At 44.3% G+C, this 14,367-nt stretch overlaps 1 pseudogene; it reads right to left on the bottom strand.

Moving 5' to 3' along the window:
• Positions 1 to 60: 60 nt before the first annotated feature.
• Positions 61 to 14,367, bottom strand: part of LOC115152700 (trinucleotide repeat-containing gene 6B protein-like) — a 46,793-nt pseudogene continuing 32,486 nt past the window's right edge.

Below are 14,367 nucleotides of genomic sequence, written 5' to 3'. Positions count from 1 at the left end.
TCAGTCAAGGGCAACAGGTCACTGAAGTAGTGGTGTGGTTCAAACCAATGACAACCAGACTTTAATACAACCTTTATTGTCTTGTTCTTGTTTGCTTAAATTAAAATGTCCTCCTTTGTAAAATCCAAAAAGAAACTAAAATAACCTGAACAGGAGTGATAAAGCCCGTCTTAATTTAAATTGATACACAAAACATTTTACAATTAGTAACTTTAACGTGTTTGCAAAACACTGCTCCAGCCCTGCTTGGTTTGGTAAGTTTTGGCATCTTAACATGGATGCCTTGAGTTGGTTGCTTCTTTAAAAAAAAAAAAAAAAAAATATTATTGCAATTCAGACCAAAAAAAAAATGCTGCTAAAACCACAACTTAAGAGAAATATGCATTAGTGCCTATGTTGTTGAACTTCCAGCCACACACACACACACACACACACACACACACACACACAGACAGACAGAACACCTGATGTAAGCGGTCACACAAACATTTGCCTCCCTGAAAGGGAAAAGCATTTCAGACACACACTTTATCACATCACCAGCGCACACACACACACACACACACACACACACACACACACACACCATCACACGCTCGTTAATCATGTTCTCGTCGCCAAAAGGAATTCATCACGGCAACGACACACACAGGGCGCATTCCTCTGCTTAGACGTTGCTGATGCCTGACGGTTCTTACTACGCCTGGATAGGTATTTTGAGTATCAGCTAACCACTTCATGTTATAACAATTTGTCAGTCGATGACGTGGCAGGCAAACATTGGTTGTTGCGTCACCTCGTCTTAGCTGTGAAACTCACCCACAGACTCCTCCCATCATCATCCCGTCACTCCTCTCATGCACAGTTCCACAGGCAGGCAGGAGGGCACCTTGTACAGCTAGTAACAAGTGATCAGTCATCATCAGCATGTCATAAGAACCAACTTGATTGAGTAAGAAAACGTAACGAGGTCAGCATTTTGAAGTAAAAACTAAAAAGAGAGAAAGGACATCTTGGATTTTTCCACAATTTAACCAACATACAACAAGATACATTAGACATCATAGCAGTGACATAGCAGTGTGTAACTGGTGAGAAAGAGAGAGTCAGAAAGGGTTGGGCCAGGTAGGTAGGTACTGTAGGCCCGGTGCTGTGAAAACAAGTCCTCCTGTAGGTTTGTGTAGTAGAGGGGTGTTGTAACGTTGTTGCTTTCTCTACAGGGCCTGAATGATAGGATCTCAGTATGCTCAGTGAGTTCTGCTTAATGGGTGAAGAGTCGTCATCCAGATGAGTGAGTCTAACGGATTCCACCTTGGTCTGTTCAAGTCTTGCTGTTGAAGTCTTCATTGAAGGGAAAAAGATGTATGTATGCATGTTGAGTAGTGTTGGCATGTCACGGTCTATTAATGACACAATGTGTGAGAGTTAACGTCAGAGGATCTGCATGTTTGTGACTAGTGTCATTTCATCTGTGTGTGTTTAAGTATGTATGTGTGTGTGTGTGTGAGAACATGTGTAAGTGCATGTTTATTCTGTGTGTACACACACACAGTATAAATACATTGATACTGTATTCGTGTGTGTGTGTGTGTAGGTTCATGTATTAGGTGTGGTCATTCAGATGGAATCAGCCCCTCCTCCTAGCAGGTCTCCAGGCAGCAGAGCAGCAGGACTCCCCATCTGGTGTGGATCCTCTATGGCAGGGGACCCCCACATACTACTGCTGGGGTACCCTCCACCCCCCATCCCTCCCCACAAACCCTGTCTGCTGGGCTCCACACCCCCAGCCACCCCAGCACCGTTGCTGCTCCACTGGGCAAACATGCTCAGGCCGGGCCCCTGGGCAGGGGTAGTATCCAGGCAGCCTCCTGTAGTGTCCAAACTCTGCCAGCCAGAGCTGACGGGCCCCGAGCTGCCGCCTCCTCCAGGTGTAGAGCCCTCTCCTCCTCCTCTGGTTCGTTCCCTCTCTCCACTCCCTCCGCTGCTATTGGCCCCCACTGCACCTGTCCCTGTGGCCCCCCCCTGGCTTCCGCTGGCCCCTCCTCCCGCCTGGGAATGTGCAAAATAGCGAGCAACCTCTTCCTCGCTCACAAACTTGGCCAAGATGGTGGTATTGCCCAGGACACACCTGGAAAGAGAGGAGAGTGTAAGGAGTGATTTAATGTTGTTTTGTGTTCACTGGCTGTTATCTATTAGTGGTAACATTCTATTATAGTAACCCCCTCATTAAGTCCATGCAGGTTTTTCCCATTTCCTATGAATTACTGTATTCCTAGCCCACCAGACAGTCTGCATAGAATGCCATTGATTTTCAGTCTATGATTGGTCCTTCTTTCCACCAGCACATGGAATAGCCTGCCAAATCGAATTTAGAGTCCTCTGGTACATATTTTAGTGGCCTCTGGTACATTCTAATGCTAGATTGCGTTTCCAACCAGCAACTATCAGGACATAATGCTGGTCAAATTTGTTTTCTCATACTTTTAGAGGTTTCGATTCATCAGCTGTTATACAATATAAAACACAGGGAAAGTACATTTTGAAGTATGCTGACTACCACAGGCTTCAAGCTTCCTTTTAAGAGGCATTTTTTGTAATTTTGTTAAATTAAATCCACCCCTTTTTAAGGACATCACTGGCGGCCAAACCCTCCCCTAACCTGGACGACGCTGGGCCAATTGTGCACCATCCCATGGGTCTCCCGGTCGCGGCCGGCTGCGACAGAGCCTGGACTCGAACCAGGATCTCTAGTGACACAGCTAGCAACTGCGAAGCAGTGGAAGAGGCATTTCCTAAGCTATCGCCAATACAGGTATGACTGAAGAATGAAACAGGTGTTAATCATGGGCTTTGCTATACAGAAAGCAGCAGTCAACACTGATTAAATCAGTAGGCCTATGCTAATATCTTTGAAAATACCATCTAAGTATCATTAGCTTTTAAAACAATTAAATCAGTTCTCTTATCATATTTTGGACCAGAGTGAGGCTCTTTCTAGTCTACCAATGGTTCCTGCAGTGAGGAGGATTCACCATCCTCTTTGAATGTTTTAATAATATATTTGCGGATAATCACAAAAAAAAATAACTGCCGGTATGCAAATTAAGGGAGCCAAATGAACAGCTCTGTTAACGATGCTCTTACTTACTGACAAGTCACTCACTTTAACGTCACTGTCTGGCAAGTCCTGACAAACGAGATCTTTAGTTTACTTGTCTGAATGAGATATCATGGACATATACTGTGCAATCGGAAAGTATTCAGACCCCTTGACTTTTTCCACATTTTGTAACGTTAGCCTTACTCTAAAATGGATTAAATCGAATTTTCCCTCTTCAATCTACCCACAACACCCCCATAATGACAAAGCGAAAACAGGTTTTTAGAAATACCTTATTTACATAAGTACTCTGACACTTTGCTATGAGAATTGAAATTGAGCTCAGGTGCATACTGTTTCCATTGATCATCGTTGAGATGTTTCTACAACTTGGAGTCATCCTGTGGTAAATTCAATTGATTAGACATGATTTGGAAAGGCACACACCTGTCTATATAAGGTCCTACAGTTGACAGTGCATGTCAGAGCAAAAACCAAGCCATCAGGTCGAAGGAATTAACCTGAAAATAGCTGTGCAGCGACGCTTCCCATCCAACCTGACAGAGCTTGAGAGGATCTGCAGAGAAGAATGGGCGAAACTCCCCAAACACAGGTGTGCCAAGCTTGTAGCGTCATACCCAAGAAGACCCCAGGCTATAATTGCTGGCAAAGGTGCTTCAACAAAGTACTAAGTAAAGGGTCTGAATACTTTTGTAAATGTGTTTTCCATTTTATATAAATTAGCAAAAATTCCAACAAATCTTTGTTTCATCATTATGTGGTATTGTGTATAGATTGAGGGGGAAAAACAATTTAATCAATTTTATAATAAGGGTATAAAGTAACAAAATGTGGAAAAATCAAGGAGTCTTAATACTTTCCGAATGCACTGTATGAAAGACTTTATTCAGTCAATTCGACACCTTTTATAAACTAGTCAAGCTTGCTGTTTGTCAATCAAAGCACAGTAAATAGCCTAGGCACCACCAATCCGTGGCAGGGCCAGTTGGCCAAAAACCTAATAGCCCGAACAGAATTTCTACATGGTGTAGTTCTTAACTGCACTTGGGTCATGCAGGGCCTATAGCAGCGCTTCCAAAACTCAGTCCTCAGGACCCCAAGTTTTGGTGTGTGACCTAGCACTACACAGCTGATTAAAATAATCATCAAGCTTTGACTATTTCAAATAGCCGTGTAGTGCTAGGTCACAAACCAAAACGTGCACACCCCTTGGGGTGTCGAGGGCAGAGCTTGGGGAAACGCTAGCCTATAGGTTGGCATCCCTCAATGTCGGACACTGCACGCTAAAGAAAATAAATGACTGTGCCAGAAAACAATAGGTAAGTGGATTTCGACTATATGGGACGTGCAAATTCATCCTCTCTCCCTTTGTGTAGAAACTCGACTGCAATCACAACACAAACCCAGGTACCGAGAGGTGGGACAGACAGCACTGTTTCTCTGTCGTCGCTCACTTTGTGACTGACAGGCGCGCTTCCTATCAAAATATGGCTAGAAGATGCATGACGTTCCTTCTAGCGGGAGAGGGCTCAGCAGACTTTTTTTCTGACTGGTGAACTGAAAAGTAGCCTAGTTAATTTAAGTGGGAAAAGTATCTGTGTGAAAAGGAGTCTGTAATCGTCTAAAGCCAGGCAGTAAAAAAACAGTGGAGCTGCTGCCCGTTCATCTACAGAATTACATCATGATTGACAGGCTAACAGGGGCTTACATGTGTAGTGCACTCTGTGCCTTCGCAGCTTCCTGTGGGGTGCTGTAGCGAATCAGAGCGCTGCCCTGGGTCAGGCCGAGGTGAAAGGTCAGCAGGGGGCCATGCTGCATACAGATGGTACGGAGGGTGGAGCCGTCGATCTGCAGGAGGGGACAACATGGAGGGACTGGGGTTAGGGATGACTTGTGCAGTAGAGGTGATATGTGCAAGAGAAGTGATGCTGTATGTGTGCACATGCGTGTGTGTTGTCCTGAGGAATGGTGTGTGTGTAGTCTTTATGAGGGATGATGTGTGTATGTGTGTGTGTACCTGTGGAGTGAGATTGCAGAGCACCAGCCAGCAGCTTCCTCTGGAGGTCCCCCCATCACTCCAAGCAGAGCCTATTAGCACCAAACCACACACGGGGATCAGTTCCACATAGTAGACAACCCCTACCTCTGTACCTGCGGCAGCCAGTTCTGGACCAATGAATGAGAAATAAGCCCTACTGTACTTTAAGCTTGGTGAATAAAATATAAATGGGCTCTGAGGCCTAACCACCTAGCTATGCAATTTCTCTGGGGCTCTGTCCCAAATGGCACCCTATTCCCTTTATAGTGCATTACTATTGACCAGGGCCAATCGGGAATAGGGTGCCATTAGGGATGTGGAATCAGATCAAGGCAACGGACATCTGGGTATATTTAATACTTCACCAGGCAGGACAGACCAGGGTTGAAAGTCTCAAACAACACCCTGTTATGACATTACCAGGGCCATATCTGGTTTCTTGGCTCCCGCTCGAGCTGCCCCAGCCACGGGCCTGCCACGGGCCGCGGGACGGCGAGGCCTGCTTCTGATTGGTGAGTCCCGGGGGTGGGCGTGGCAGCTGCTGGGACTGTTGGTTGCGATTGGTCTTCCACATCTTGTTGTGTCCAATGGGCTCAGGGGGCCAGCTGGTCTTGTACTCTGTGTACTTTGCTACGGGCAACAGGAAATGAACTAGTCAGACCTGGGACCTAACAGCAGGATGAACACAGGATGAACAGCAGGATGAACACAGCCAGACTAAACTCAAACAGACAGTTGAAACTTGACACCCTGAACGACAACATTTGAGAGTAAATAAAAGGAAAAGCAGAGTGTATATTTCGAACCCCAGGAGAATGTTTAGGGTGTGATTGTAAATTCACTGGAGTGCTAGTTATTCTGCGCTCTGGCACACTCAGAAGAGAGTGCTCTGAAATCAGAGTAGATAGCCAGAGTGAATTTACGAACGCACCCTAAGTGAACGTGATAGCGCTTTTGGTGAAAGGCACCTTTGGACTTCATAACACATCCATAAAGCATACATAACACATCCATAAAGCATACATAACACATCCATAAAGCATACATAACACATCCATAAAGCATACATAACACATCCATAGTGCTACTGAGTTTTCAGTCTGTTACCCGAGTTGTGTGCGTTGTTGAGGGGGCTGTCTGAGGCACTGTAGGGCCAGGCACCAGGTGAAGGCAGCAAGGTGTTCAGGGAGGGGTTGGCTTCTGGAACACAAACAGAACAAGCTTAACTCATGGGGGCCATGGTGGCTCGTGGGTCTGCGTACCCACTTCCATACCCCCCACCCTGTGAGCAAAACATTTTAGCAACCCCCCGTGACAGCGAAGATTAAATATAAAATAGTTGAAGTTAATGTCATGCAATTCTGCACATTTTCCCACAGGGCATAGAGACAATTTAGCAGTTGTAAAGCAAATTTGTAAGTTGGAATAAGTAAAAAAAAAAAAAAAAATGTAATGTGAAATTGGTCCACGGACCAGCAGCTGTCCATCCATGATATAGTAAGATAATATTATACCCTAACACAACTTGATGTTTAACTGGTGCATGCATTGATGGATATGATTTCAGTGGTATACTAGTTTCTTTGACTTTGTGAGGACGAGGGCTGATGACAGCATACTTATGTAATATGTTATTGTTACGTAATATGTCAGGTCAGCTGGTCTCTTAGCAACAGGTGCTCGGAAAGTGGACTTAGTCATAGATACAGTTGCAACTCTGCTTGAGTCTCGGTAGGTACCCGTGTTGTCTCTTAGCAACTGGTGCTCGGTGTCGTTGAGGCTAGACGGCCCAGGGATTCCCATCATGCTCCCTGGGGTCATGTAGGGGTCAGACTCTGGGTCGATGCTCTGGATCCCCTTCCAGGGCACGCCGGGCTGGAACTCTGACAAACAGAAATTCTTGATTTTTATTTCAAAACAAACAGATGAAGCCACCTCATCGACTTAACCCGGGTCCCAGAGAGCTACAGGGTGTTGCAGGCTTTTGTTCCAGCTCAACACTAACTGATCCAGGGGATTTGATCAAATCAGGTGTGTTAGTGGTTGGATAGATCAAATCCTGCAGATTCAGTTGGTATTTAGAATGGCCACGCACCAGGAGGCCAGCTGGACGTGCCCTGGGGCTTGGAGCCCATCTTGTTCCCAGGAGTACGGTGCCAGTTGTCCCTCTGGAGGGGCATGCCTAGCCCCTCCCCTCCCATCATGTCATACTGGGAGTATGGAGAGCCCCCCCTTCTCATAGGGGTAGACATAGGACCTGAGAGGAAGAGGGGGATGGAAAGAGGGAGATGAGAAGACAATAAGAGAGCGATACAGAGGAGAGAGAGATGAAGAAAGAAGACAAAGTCAGATGGGTCAACAATCAACATATTCATGTTGGCATTTGCATTTTTTATCCAGATTGACTTACATGAGCAATTGGAGCTAAGTGCCTTGCTCAAGGGCACGTCAGCCTATTTTTCGGCTTCGGGATTCAAACCAGCGACCTTTCAGTTACTGGAACAACGCTCTTAACCACTAGGCTACCTGCTGCCCCATGTCGTACTATAATTAATTCCGTAAACTCACTACCAGTGTTAGGACTCGCTCTCTCTCACCGTTTTTGTTGAGGCTCTCAGGAGGGGAGGGGGCAGGAGAGTGACCCTCCATCATCCATTTGAAGCGGGACTGCTGCCCCCCCATGTCCTTCATCCCCCCTGGGCCTCCCATCACCGAGCCACCCATGTCCAGACCAGACAGGTTCACTCCTCCACCATAGCCTGTGAGTGAGGGGGACAGGTAGGGGTTAGAGTTGATGGCAGGGGGCCTGTATAATGACTCAATTACATGCAGAGAATCAGTCAGTATGCAATGAAAATCCTCAATATGGTTTACACTGACAGTAAGCATTTGGTTGGACGGTGTGTACCATGTGTATCCTGTACATACGACAAATAAAACCTAACATTGTTAATGGTTTGTATTGAAAATAAGATGTATAACACAGTTGTGTCAAAACGAGTGGGATGTTCTCTCGGGTAAAAAGGAAAATCAAGCATTTTTCAAAGAGAGATTATCATCTATCCTTTACGTCCATTCATGTCATTATTTACAACGCTCACCAGAGTAGCCCTGTGTTTTCTGGTGCAGGTCCACAGAGCCACCCATGCCTGGATGGGGCAGGGAGTCGGCCATAGGCAGTTTGGGGCCTCCTCCTCCCAGGTCTGAGGGTGATAGTTTGGAGCCCCCTCCGACACCCTGCTGCTGCTGCTGCCTCTGCTGCTGGAGAACAGCCACGATCCTGGCCAGCTGAGGAGAGAGATGAGGGATGAGTGGAATTGGGAACCCTGTGAGCAGACATGGCAACATGGGTGCAACGCCAGCCTATGACTATTCATGTGAAAAGTCATACAAATCAGAATTCAACGTTTGTTTTCAAAACATATTGTATTTCCTCAAGTACAGAGGTTTACCTGATTCATAGCGGGCACATTTCGTTTTCCGTTGAAATAACTAGGTTCAATGTTCATTCAAATTTGAGGCACTGAGCAAATTTTAGGTTCTTGTGAGTGGAAACTTGAACAGTGTGAGAATTTCGTGCAACTTCCAGTGCGCATTGACAGTGAACACTGAGGCTGTACCCTTACAGTTTGACAGTAGCCAATAGGCTATTTGAGCATAATGTAGGCCTACCAACAAAACCAATGGAGAAAATCCCATAATAATTTCACATGGAAATTGCTTTTGAATTACATGATCTGGCCTGTAGTAGCCTATATGTGGTGTTCAATGCAGGCCTACATTGCATGACACTTTTATATTATGAAGGGCTTTGACATTAATTCATGATTTTTTACTTGGCCTGTATGATGCAAGAAAACACTTTACAAAATAACATGTATTATTACCATACAGAGAATTAGACAATGCTGGCTATCCCTCTGCCTATTGGCATATTCATGCCCGTCTCAAAATACAACACTGCCCCTTCGATTAAGACAAGCTTTTTACCTTAAAACCTGTTGAGGCCAGGGGGCAGTATTGAGAATTTTGGAAAAAAATATGTGCGCATTTTTAACTGCCTCCTACACCAACTCAGAAGCTAGAATATGCATATTATTGTTCAGGTTTGGATAGAAAACACTCTGAATTTTCTAAAACAGTTTGAATGGTGTCTGTAAGTATAACAAAACTCATATTGCAGGCAAAAACCTGTGAAAAATAGATTAAAAAAAATGAGAATTTTGTGACTGTACTATTTAGTGTCATTGTTTTAAAGATACCACAGTGAGAAAGGATTCAGTTCGCAACTCCTACTGCTTCCACTAGATGTCAACGATCTTTAGAAAGTTGTTTGAAGCATCTGTGATGAATACAGACCGAATTAGAATGCTTACAAGTTGACACGTCATCACTTCATTTTTTGCGCCTGCGCATGAATCTGAGAAGAGTGTCTTTGTCATTATCGTTTATTCTAGACACTTGATAGGTTGTGTGAAAATATTACCGATGTTTACTGATGTTTCACGTTAAAAATGGACCAAAAGATTAATGCTAAACAACGTTTGACATGTTTGAACAAACATAAATAGATTATTTACTAGGTTTTTTTTAGCTTTTCGGCGTGACTTTACACTGCCCACCTCATTTTGTGGGAGCCTACTGAACGCTAACTATTTGGACATAAATTATGAACTTTGTCAAAAGAAACCACATTTGTTCTGGACCTGGGATCGCTGGCAGCGCCTTCTGATGGAGATAATCAAAGGTAAGGGGATATTTAGAATGTTATTATCGATATTAGATGATGCTAATGCTAACGGTATAGCATAGCTTAGCTTAGCTTATAGCTTAGCTTATGTTGTTAGCATAGTACCCAGTTTATAGCAAAATGTGATTTCCCAGTAAAGTTATTTTGAGATCTGGCCATTCGGTAGCAATTACGAGATGATAATATATTATTCTTTGAATGACAATATTATAATTTACCAATGTTTTCGAATAGTAATTCCGTGATTTGTAATGCTGGATTCACTGGGAGCATTCGAGCCGAAAAAAATTCTGAATTTCACCGCGACTGTAAATGCTGTTTTTGGATATAAATATGAACTTGATGGAACTAAAAATGCATGTATTGTCTAACATAATGTCCTATGAGTGTCATCTGATGCAGATTGTCAAAGGTAAGTGCATAATTCTAGCTAGTTTTCTGTCTGTTGATGCCCTTCTTTGAATTGGCTAAACATTACATGCAGCTATTGTCAATGTACTCTCCTCACATAACCTAACTTTATGCATTCTCCGTAAAGCCTCTGAAAATCGGACAGCGTGGTTAGATTTAGGAGATATATCTTTCAAATGGAGGAAAATAGTTGATTATTTGATTATTTGAAATGATTACTCTTGCAGTTTTGAATTCCCCGCCATGGTCACATGACAATGAATCCCATTACCGGGATAAGATCCTGCCCCCTGGCCTCAACAGGTTTTAAGACTGGCTTTTCAAAGAAATCTAGCCTACATGTTTTATGCTCTTGTAGGAAGCAGTAACTCCCCATTGCTGACCTATACTTATGTATAACAGGGATAATAACTCGCTAACCTGCAAAGAACAGATCTGAAAAGTGCCTTCACTCGCAGCTGATTGAAAGAGCGCTTGTGGGCCACCCCCGCCAATAGAATTCTACTCCGTTGCATTCTGGCTCTGCCTACAACAAAATCACAGACTCAATCTTGCAAAGTTAGATGTGTTTTGGTTTGTTGCATTGAAAAGGGACTGATATAATGTTGATTAGATCACAGAAGAACGGCCACGCACGCACGCTCGCTGCTTAGAGGGGACATTGGTTGTGTTGTTTCCAGTGCAGTAGTATTAGTAGCAGCTGTAACAGTAATAGCAGTTTGACCTGTTGTGGGTCGGCCTGCTGGCGTAGGTTCTGGGGGAACTTTCTCTGGTTCTGTAGGAGCTGTTGTAGCTGCTGTGGTGAGGTGAGCTGCTGGGGGTTCTGCTGCTGCTGGAGGAGGAGCTGGCAGGCCTGGGGGAGAGGGAGAGACGACTGTAAACACCTGTTACAACACCCCAAGAGGAAGGCAGTCTCAACAGTGTAGTGTTTCTGCTGCGGCGCTGCGCCACGGCAAACTCATTGGTGCCACACCCCCAAAAATATGGAACATGAACAAATATTTCTGGCGAAGTGCACATTTAACAGGAAGGCCTACATTATATTTACTGTGTTTATCCAAGTTTCATGGGACATAAAATACATCAATAGGATGCCAACTAGATAAAAGATGACATTTGGTATCTAGCTAATGATTAGCCCAATAGGCAACCCCATGCTTCAGCCTATTTATAGCCAGCCACTATGTTGAATCAATTGGGCTGCAGGTAATATGCTTATTGCTAATGGAATACCTGATAATATGGACCATGTATATGGTCCAATATGTTAAAATAATTTTAACAAATAATTGTACCAATATGTTATTGGGATCATTTCTGGAGGTGGAAATAATTTTAAATGGTGTCAGCATAATTTAATTTCCATTCATTTTGGAGTAGAATGTCATTTTTTTTTTAAAAAGTCTCCACAACTAAGCTTCTCAGTCCTTCTACACAAAATGTATTTGGGGAGGGACCCCCAAAACAATCCCCCCACTGCTATTTCTCTCTCCAGAGGAAACATTGACAGTGGCTAGAGGAAGAAGGGGTATGAACAGAGGGTACTACAAATTGGTACTTTTACTGACTTGTCATAGGCCTATATAGGTATATAAAAACATTGACGTGTCAGCCAACAAGGCTTTAATTAGAACAAATCTAAGGTTAGTTTTGGTGTTCCTCAAGGCTGTGTTCTCTGGCCACTATGTTTTTCATTCTAGAGTTGGATAGGAGTACAGCTACTCACCAGCTGGAACTGAATATGAGGGGGGTAGATGCCGCTCAGCATGGCGATGTGCTGGGGGGACAGTTGAGGGGGGAACACACCCCCTCCTACACCCGCCACCCCACCCCCGACTCCACCCACGCCGGCACTGGGAGGTGCCACCTGCTTCAGCATGGAACCTGGCACCTGGAACATCAGTGTTACCATGGGAATGTGGAACATAAACACAAAGCATCTTCTGTCTAGCACATTCCCTCTAATAAACAGAAAATCAGTGGTGCACTACTCATCGATTTGGTGAGGTTTTCTTCCTCCATCGAGTGAGTTCACCTAATCACTCACATTAGCTAATGATCCAGAGGAGGCTAGCAAAATAAATCACATCCCTGGAAACATGTTGCACACAAAGTTCTGACTAAGAAGCCAAAGGACCAAAAATCTATTGTTCCTGAGCAGAGGTTGGGGCATATAGTAGACAGATTTGCACAAGGGATATTGATCAGCAAGTGTTGTGAAAAAAGCTGTGAAAAGGTGAACATTAAAACTGATTACTTTTACAGTCTGATCAAATACAACAAAAAACATCAATGGTACCTGAGGCGACAGGTACTGATGAGGCACTTGCGCTCGAATCCCAGCAGACGTGTTGATGGGTGGCACACCGGGCTGGTGTCTGGACTGGGGCATCCCACCACCGCTGCCGCCAAACATGTTATGACCACCCTGACAGGGGAACAGAGAGGGAGAGGGTTACAAACATGACTGACTCTTAGACATTAAGACGGTGGAGATAAGGTAGGAAATTACAGACGAAGAGAACGATACAACAATGAACAGGTCTACATCCAAACCTTTTATTAGAGTAAAGTACATGTCGGATAAAAAAAAAACAGAACATTTGTCGGTAAACATTCCAAATAACAATACACCAGACTAGCTGGGATCGTTTTGTGTAGGTAAAATACATTTTGCGAGAAATGGCGGTGAATATACATTTTTATTATAATAACTACCATATCGAAGTAAACTTGGAGTCACTCCATGATATGTTGTGTGGTCCTCCCACTACGACTCAGGAAAGCATGCAGTTGATTAGGCTACAGATTAAATAAATGATGAACTTCACAGGATGGTGAAAGTGGAAGGTGATGAGCTTGATGCTACTTTCCAATAAATATCGAGGGACTTATTCTGGTGACATGATGATCGATGCTTGGCTGCTGTTTGACAAATAAAAGAATCTCAGACAGTGCCTTTGGAAAGTATTCAGACCCCTTGATCCCACATAATGACATAACAAAAACAGGTTTTTTGAAATCTTTGCTAATATATTATAAATAAAAAACTTGAAATACTCAATTTACATATGTATTCAGATCCTTTGCTATGAGACTCGAAATTGAACTCCAGTGCATCCTGTTTCCATTGACCACCCTTGAAAAAAAATAAATAAATTGGAGCCCACCTGTGGTAAATTCAATTGATTGGACATGATTTGGAAAGGCACATACTTGTCTATATAAGGTCCCACAGTTGACAGTGCATGTCAGAGCAAAATCCAAGCCATGAGGTCGAAGGAATTGTCCGTAGAGCTCCAAGACAGGATTGCGTCGAGGCACAGATCTGGGGAAAGGTACCAAAAAATATCTGCAGCATTGAAGGTCCCCAAGAACACAGTGGCCTCCAGCTTTCTTAAAATGGAAGAAGTTTGGCACAACCAAGGCTCTTCCTAGAGCTGGCCGCCCAACCAAACTGAGCAATCGGGGGAGAAGGGCCTTGGTCAGGGAGGTGACCAAGAACCCGATCACTGACAGAGCTCTAGAGTTCCTCTGTGGAGATGGGAGAACCTTCCAGAATGACAACCATCTCCGCAGCACTCCATCAATCAGGCCTTTATGGTAGCGTGGCCAGACGGAAGCCACTCCTCAGTAAAAAGGCACATGGCAGCCCGCCTGGAGTTTGGCAAAAGGCACCTAAAGACTCTCAGACTATGAGAAACCAAGATTGAACTCTTTGGCCTGAATGCCAAAATCACGTCTGGAGGAAACTTGGCACCATACCTTCGGTGAAGCATGGTGGCAGCATCATGCGGTGGGGATATTTTTCAGCGGCAAGGACTGGGAGACTAGTCAGAATCGAGGGAAAGATGAATGAAGCAAAGTACAGAGAGATCCTTGATGAAAACCAGCTCCAGAGTGCTCAGGACCTCAGACTGGGGAGAAGGCTCACCTTCCAAACAGGACAACGACCCTAAACACAGCCAAGACAACGCAGGTGTGGCTTCAGGACAAGTCTCTCAATGTCCTTGAGTGGCTCAGCCAGAGCCCGGACTTGAACCTGAT

This window comes from Salmo trutta, chromosome 18 (assembly GCF_901001165.1).
Source record: "Salmo trutta chromosome 18, fSalTru1.1, whole genome shotgun sequence".
Classification (NCBI taxonomy): domain Eukaryota; kingdom Metazoa; phylum Chordata; class Actinopteri; order Salmoniformes; family Salmonidae; genus Salmo; species Salmo trutta.
Note: the sequence above shows the minus strand (reverse complement) of the source record. Positions and strands in the feature narration are given on the sequence as shown.